The sequence below is a fragment of the Aquarana catesbeiana genome, linkage group LG02 (genome assembly GCF_042186555.1).
Source record: "Aquarana catesbeiana isolate 2022-GZ linkage group LG02, ASM4218655v1, whole genome shotgun sequence".
In the NCBI taxonomy this organism is placed as follows: domain Eukaryota; kingdom Metazoa; phylum Chordata; class Amphibia; order Anura; family Ranidae; genus Aquarana; species Aquarana catesbeiana.
The window spans coordinates 116,313,726-116,322,637 of NC_133325.1; positions in this window are offsets into that span (position 1 = coordinate 116,313,726).

The window sequence follows — 8,912 nt, forward strand, 5'->3', positions numbered from 1 at the left end:
TTTCTCTGCCAGCAAGAACCTGTATTCTGTGCAGAAAATACACACTTGCCCACGTGAATAAAACCTAAAACGTGTGCAAAATTTAACAAACTGTTAATATTTTTTGTTTCATAGATTTTTATTGAAAAAGCAAAAGTCACACAATTTCAAGAAATAAAAATAATCATATCCAGTCCAAAGTCCAAGAAAAAAAAAACCTGGTCTACACAGATGAAAAAAGTTGTGGTCTTATCAATGAAGTAAATGTAGTCATATTGAATAGCCTTTTTTGTCTATCTTTGAAAAAAAAAAGGGTGGGTGGGGGTATAATAGCTAAGAGAATGTGTTTATTTTCCCACTCCCGCTCTGTAAATAGATTGGTTGGCAAAGCAGCAAGGAAAATGGAGGACCTCTTAGTAGTGCACCAGGAACATTTCTGTTAAATTACTAATCATTTTTAGGGAAAAAGAGAAATGGGAGGCAGAATACCTGAGAGATAAAGCATCTAACTACTTCCATTTTGAAAAGAATATCTAGCATCAATCTGTATATGCTGTAGTTGTCTTAAAGCACATCCAACTGCAGGGCCGCTGATAGAAAGCATGGGCCCCCGTACAGCATAACTGATGTGGGACCCCTTCAGCCCCACCCCTGGCACCGCCCCTTGCCTGCACATGTCACCCTGCTGCAGTAAATGTACTGAAGGCGGGCGGCAAGCTGTTAAAGGGAAAAGGTTAGGGGTGGGTTCACATGACAGGTCTGATCAGGTCTGCCTGTACATTTTTTAGGCGGACCTGATCTGACCCTCCATTCACTTCTATAGAGCAATGGATGTAAACAGACTTCTGTTTATTTACACCCGCCTACCTAAACAAAATGGAAAGGGATCCGTTCCCCTCTGTCTGGATCAGATTGGAGGGCAGTCAGGGATAAACCAGCCAGTTTGTTTATACCAGCCATCCTTACAGCAGAGTGGGCTGTGTCCATGTCCACTTTGGATAAGTTGAGCGGACATGGACATGTCATTTGCCCACACCGCTCATTAATGGCTCTGTCACAGTGTGTCACACATGACATGGCTGTTGGGTGCTGACCTATGACCAATAAGTTAACAAAATCAGAACCCAACAACCATATCATGTGTGACACACTGTGACAGAGAACTTGCTGAGTGCTCTGCTGCCTGCGTATTATATGATATAGATGCCATCCATGTGCTGCAGACTGCAATGCAGTATATACAGTTTAATATTCACCCGAATCACCCAAAGTAACCCTGTGCTGAAGCTGCCACACTCTGCTTCCCCTCTGGTCCTGGACCCTGTGTCAGCTGCCTCTGCCTACCACCACCACCCACCTCACAGCCTCTCACTCTCTGTCTCAGGCCTACTGAGTGGGGAGTGGAGAAAGATCACTCCGCCAGGGAAGGAAATAGGCAGGCAGCCAAGACTTGAACCAAGCAAGCCACCAGAACATGTTAAGCGGGCGGGGTGTGGAATAGACATGCACCTGAAAATGAAAGAAAAGTCCCTCCACTCCCACTAGAACATCTTCAGAGAAGGGCCCAGAAAACAGAGATAATACACCCCCTTAAGGTAGTAGGTGCGGTCGAGTGGGGGTGTAATTTAGAAAGGCAGTTTCTTATTCTACGCTGACTGTCTTTGAGATTGCCTGGGCCCCCCTGCTGAGCTGAGAATGCCGGGCCCGGTACAACAGGGCCAGTTGCACTGGCTTATCAGCTGCCCTGTCCAGCTGTACCAGGTAGACGTGGATTTAGAAAGTCATTCCAGAGAGATACTTTTCTATTCTAGTTCTTCTATTTATTCCATTTTATTGAGTCTATAAAACCATTCCTCTCTCATTAGAACTATAGTCGAACACCAGGGAATACAGTGCCTGGCAGCATTTATTGTAAACATCGCTAGAGATTTAAGGTTGCGTGCCTTAGTAATGGAGGTGTGATGGAGAAGGTATTGCGCAGGAAAGAAATCAACATCTTCTGAAGTGACTACTAAGATAGTCTCTTGTCCTGTCTTGCAAAATGGTTGAATTTTGGAGCATGTCCACCATACATGGAGCATCGTTCTTTCAACTTCACCACATCACCAACATTGTAGAGATTATCGTTGAGACTCTGTATAGGAGGGCAGGAGTCCTGTACCAGCTAGTCGTTATTTTAAATCCACATTCCTGGGTTACAACATTCATGGAACCATTATGTATTAAAGAACAGATATATTTCAAATCAGAATCTGAGAGCTGCCAGGCATGTGGTACTAGCATAAGCTGAAAGATCCCCAAATAATGAGTATAATAAAGAGATAAGATGTCTCTGAGGGTTTTTCTTGCAACAAAGAGCTTCTAGAACTGTGAGAGGTCTTATCCATAAGTATGATGTCTCATGTCTGGTTAGAAAATGCTTTATGTATGTCCAGTATGTTCAGTACGGGACATATGTGGTGAAAGATCTGCATTAAAAGGTAACAGTGTGCCCCTCCAAAAGAAGTGTGAAGCTAAGACATCCTTATGAAGCCAAATCAGTGAGAGAAAGTTGTCTTTTATGCTTGGGATGAAATCTGGATTCAATGGGCTAAGCCAAGGGGCTGAAAAAGATGTCTTTGCGAAGGGCAGGAGGCAGAGCCTAGCAGAGCAGACATGCATTGTTAGAGCTCCACACCGCTGAGGAGAGAAGAGAAGGACAAAGCGGAGCCTGCAGGCTCAAAAGGTATCCATTTGAACCTTTTTGCCCCTGGGAACAAACTGTGAAAGTTTGGGAAGGAAATATGGTACTGGGAGGAAACCGTGGCAGAAATAAAAATCACCTCACAAAGAGCTCACAGGCACTCACTGCAGCTGAAGCAGCTCCAGTCACCTCACAAGATACAGCACCAGGGCGCTCTCACAGACAGAAAATGTCACAGCAAGACTCTCAATTTGAGTCAGATACAGAACAAATCCTCTCACAAACTTCTCCACAAGCCTCCTCAGTATCCCCAGTAATATTATTACAATTTGAAAAGATGCTTCATAAGGCTTTAAAACAAACCTCAGACCAAATAACAAAAAGCCTAACCAAAGAAATAAGAGAGCTGGGAAACCGCACCGCAGCCTTAGAAATAAAAATGGATGAAATTGAAATTACAACCCAAGAAAATATAACAGAATTGGAACAATTAAAAAAAGAGAATTTAATACTTCAAACTAAGCTCGAAGATTACGAAAATAGAGCCAGACGTTCAAACTTGCGCATAAGGGGAATACCTGAAACTGTGACAGACCTGCAATCTACTATTACTGCTCTATTACAAGAACTAAAGCCAGATATCCCTATTGAACGTTTAGAACTGGACAGAGTACACAGAGCCCTCACAGTCAAAAAGAAAGATGGACCCCCACGTGATATAATCACAAAATTTCATTATTACAGAACGAAAGAACAAATACTAATTGCTGCAAGAGAAAAAAAGGAACTTAATTTTCAAGGACACAATTATCAAATTTTTGCTGACCTATCCCAACTTACTATTACTAAAAGACGATCCATGAAACCCCAACTAATGGAACTGCAACGCCACAACATTATGTATCAATGGGGCTTCCCCTTTTCAGTCAGATTTAACTACCAAGGTACAATTTACAGAAGCAGATCAGCAGATGAACTACAACAAACCCTTTTAAAATTAAATCTGACAGAATCCACAAGCAGCAACACTCCCACACGCAGAAGAATGGCGTCATCTTCACCTTCAGGCAGCACCCAAAAAATTTCAGAACAAAATGGGAATCATCATTCTCACAAAAGAGGACGTTATGCCACATCATCCATGGACCAAGAAGATTCAATGGACTGACATCCTAATTCCTGATATCTCTTCATTTATTATACTAAGAGATGGTTCTCTGTAAAAAACCTATATTTATAACTGAATGTAACTGCATTCTGATAGTCACACACTGTGTGGGATCATGTTACATTCCAGTTATATTTCTTATTACTTCTGATTCATATAGCCTTAGAATATATAAGTGAAATAAGGAAATTCTTGTTCAGTTATATATTATCAGGTAATAACAATAGATTTATTACTTTTTATTACTTTTTAGGACAAATATGTTCAATAATCCAGAAGTAATGGAAGCTTTTTCTTTCTTTTCTTAAAACAAATATATTATTACCTAACTAGTTCCTAGAATTATGTTTTTGTTTATTCTAATCTGAAGCAATACAACCTCAATTTTATGAGTTAACATATCTAAACAGTTACATATGAATAAAATATGTAATTGTTTACTCTAAAAGGGTTAAAATCCCAAAATAATTCAAACTATCTTCATCAATGCCAAAGTTATTAACAGTACCTTTCTAACTGAATTATTTAGCCTAGGGCAAGACTAACCATATACAACCACCCTGGAATAAATAATTTCAACAAAAACTATATTCTGCACTCCAATTAATGAAACATCATTTTGATGTCTTTTGACATAGCACTTCTCTCCTGTAAGCGGAAGATCCGTGTACCCCCATTAGCCCTCCTCATTCTCCCAACCATATTATGTGGGAGTGTGACGAAGGCACCTATTCCCCTGAGAGAGATATTTATTCTCTTTCACGGGTAAATTGTGATTACTTGCAAAAAATAATTTATACAATGTATCATCTAATCTCATTTTTTGTTTACTCTTTACTCCAAAATTCACTGGTTTCTTTTCTATCTATTCATCTCTTCAGTCCACACAGGTTGATCTGCGCAGTCAGCTCTGCATAACAAAAAGTAAGTCAAAACTATTTGATCTATTGCCATGGCACCACTGAATATACTTTCCCTGAATGTTCAGGGAATAAATGTCCCTCAAAAAAGGACCAAAGCCTTCCGTACTTTCCATAACAAGAAGGCTCACATAGTATGCCTCCAAGAAACACACTTCACCAAAGATTCTACTCCAAAATATATTTCTCCTTTTTATCAACAAATTTACACGGCTTCTGCCTGTACCAAGCAAAGGGGAACTCTAATTGCATTTCACCGATCCACACCATTCACCTTATCATCAGAAATTAAAGACCCAGAAGGTAGATACCTGATACTCATGGGTTATATAATGGATACAGCAATCACGGTGATTTCCTACTACGCTCCTAACAAACAACCTACACCATTCCTCTCACATATATTACAAGTGATTAATACACACAAAATAGGAACAGTGATAATGTGTGGGGATTCGAACCAGGTCCTCCTCCCATTTCTAGATAAATCACCTTTTACACCATCCAAAATAACCTCTAGATTACCTTTTTCTCAACTTCTTTCCAAATACAATCTGGTAGATTCATGGAGAGAAAGTAACCCAATGAAAAAGAAATTCACTTATTTCTCGCACCCTCATCAAACCTTCACCAGAATAGATCATATTTTTCTAACAATAGGAATGATACCAGAAATTATTGCATCAGATATAATTCCGATTCCGTGGTCTGACCATAATGCAGTATACACTACTATAGCCTCAGCCATACCAAAAGCGCATGACCCAACGTGGTACTTACCGGACATAATGCTCAAACACCCACTACATCAGATGGCCATTGAACAAGCTTTAAAGGAATACATATCAATTAATAATACAACAGACATCTCCCCAATAACACTGTGGGAAGCTCATAAGCCTGTCTTGCGTGGTACAATACAAAGACAAATGGCACTATTTAAACGGGAATGCAAAAATCTAGCAAAAAAACTAGAACTCAATTTTAATGCAGCCTACATATCATTTCAAGATAATCCATCTCAGAGCACAAAATCTCATCTGGAAAAATCTAGATTGGAATACGATCTATTTCTCACTGAGTCAGTTGATAAATCCCTCAAACGCTCCAAACACAATTTCTACATGAATACAAACAAACCAGGTACATATTTGGCTCGGGCATTAAATTCAACTAACAAATCTTTCAAACCAATACGTTTGAAATTATCAAAAAATGTTTACACTTGTAATCCAGTTAAAATAGTCCATAAATTTCACTCACATCTCGCAACTTTATACAAGACAAACAATGAATTTAATCCTACAGAAGCTGAATCCTTCTTCTCAAAAATAACCTTACCTGAGTTATCTCAGAATCAAAAAAGCAGTTTGGATGAGCCTATAACTATAGATGAAGTTGCTAACGCCATAAAAGACCTAAAACTTAACAAAAGACCAGGCCCAGACGGCTACTCGGCTTTATACTATAAAACATTCTCAGAAATACTCTCTCCCATTCTCACTGAAACTTTTAACAAACTTCTAGATGGACATTCTTTTCGGCAAGAAACACTAATGGCAATTGTTTGTATGATCCCAAAACCCCTTTCTGATGATACTTCCTGTGTGAATTATCGGCCTATCTCTCTGTTAAACCTCGATATTAAATTATTAGCAAAAATAATAGCAAAACGCCTCAATAGCATTATAGGAAAATTAATACATAGAGATCAAGTAGGCTTCATGCCAAATAGACAGGCAGGCGATAATATACGCAGGGCAGTGTTATTGGCACATATTGCTAAAAAACGGAAAATCCCTTTATGTTTTCTATCTCTCGATATTAAGAGGGCATTTGACACAGTATCCTGGCAATATATGCAATATTCATTACAAAAATGGGGTTTTGGACCCCACTTTTTAACATGGATCAAAGCATTATATAATAAACCCAAAGCCTATATAAAATATGCTGGATACAAATCTGAAGCCTTTAATATCGAAAGAGGTACCCGACAGGGTTGCCCATTATCTCCCTTATTATTTGCCCTTATACTCGAACCCATGGCCCAATACATCAGAACAAACCAAACTATAACTGGCATTGAAGTAGGAGGTTCTACACACAAATTATGTATATTTGCAGACGATATATTACTTTTTCTATCATCACCACAGGTCTCTGGTCCTAACTTAATACCAGCTCTTGATGGATTTGCAGCCCTATCCGGCCTTATGATTAATCCTAAGAAATGCCTAGTGCTTAATATTTCACTCACAAACATGGAATTGATCCCGGCTAGGGCTGCACTCCCATTCACATGGGCAGAAAAATCAATCCCATATCTTGGAATTCATTTAACAGCATCTCACTCTGACTTATTCTCAACCAATTATCCTCCTGCATTAAGACAGATCACAAATCTAATAAAACAATGGTCGCAACTTCCTTTATCCTGATAGGGAAGATTAATGCAATCAAAATGACTATTCTACCCAAATTGCTTTATCTATTCAGAGTCCTCCCTATTCCAATTCCTTCCTATTTTTTGAGAATAGTACAAAAAAGAGCAACTTCGTTTATATGGGGCTCTTCTAAACCACGTATACCTATACACACACTACATCTTCCCAAAAATAAAGGAGGCCTGGGATACCCTAATTTTACTAACTACTACAGAGCAGCACATTTGGCCAGTCTGTCCAAATACCATGCAAAACAGGAAATCCCATTATGGGTATTTATAGAGGCTTCAGAAAATGACCCTCTATTAATATCAAATTTATTATGGCTTGATCCTAAAGACCGCTTTAAAATTCATAATCCCATAACTAAACACTTCTTATCTCTCTGGGATAAACTAAAAACCAAATATCAGTTACAATCTCCACACAATCCTCTCCTTTCTTTTATCAGAAATCCGGCCTTTTATCCAGCATGGATCTACCCAAATTCTTTTAAAGCTTGGACAACATCAGGCATTCAGACACTAAATGACTTCATAGCATCTAAATCATTCCTTTCATTCCCATCGCTTAGAGAAAAATATGATCTACCAAACTCTGAGATATTTAGATATCTCCAAATCAAAAATTTCTATACACCATTCCTAAAAGGGGATACACCATTATCCCAATTATCCATTTTTGAATCAATCTGTACAAAAGATCCATTTGCTAAAGGTACAATTTCATCACTTTATAATCAATTATATGGAGTAGCAAATCTTAATAGACCCTCTTACGTTCAGAGGTGGGAGGAGGACCTGGGACGAACTTTAGAAGACACGGACTGGTCTAATATATGGCTCACATCTAAGTCATCTTCACCCAACATCTTGGCACTGGAGACATATTATAAAGTCCTAACTCGCTGGTACCTTGTACCCGCTAGAGTGGCAAAATATTCACCTAATACCTCAACTCTTTGTTTTCGAGGATGCCCAGAAATAGGCACATATTTACACATATGGTGGACGTGCCCAGTAATCCAAACCTTCTGGAAGGAAGTCTTCGTGATTGCATCTAAAATATTTAAAAAAATAATACAACCAGATCCATATTTAACTTTACTTAATCTAAAACCGGAATGGTTAACACTCTCTCAATTCAAACTTATGATCCAACTAATAATGGCTGCAAAACAAACAGTGGCCAAGGCATGGAAATCTCCTACATTGGTACTAGCAGAAACAATTCACAGAATGAATAATACAATGTCCCATGCTAAGATGGTAGCCATCGATCAAAATCAAATTCCAAAATTTGAAAAACTTTGGCATCCTTGGATAAAACAACAGTTCCTGTCAAATTTCAATGACTCTGTCCTGTTGCCATGGTAACAGATTAAATGACTTACAGAGACACCCATTCTAAGGCTTCAAAGAGAACTAAAAAGAATAATAAACTGACGAGCGGGACAACCTTGTGGACCATACCTCTACCTTTCAACCCTTTTTCTTCTTTCTCTTTCCTTTTCTCCACCTTACGATTAAAGCTCATTATCAGAATTTATTTGACCTATATACACTCTACTTGTAAACAATATGTATAGTAGGTATAAATCATTTAAATACCTACAAAAGTAACTAAGGAAATGATATATATCTTTAATTTAGGTTTACGTGAACCCAATGTTTAATATTTGAAATTTCATGATATTTACCTATATAAAACCCTAC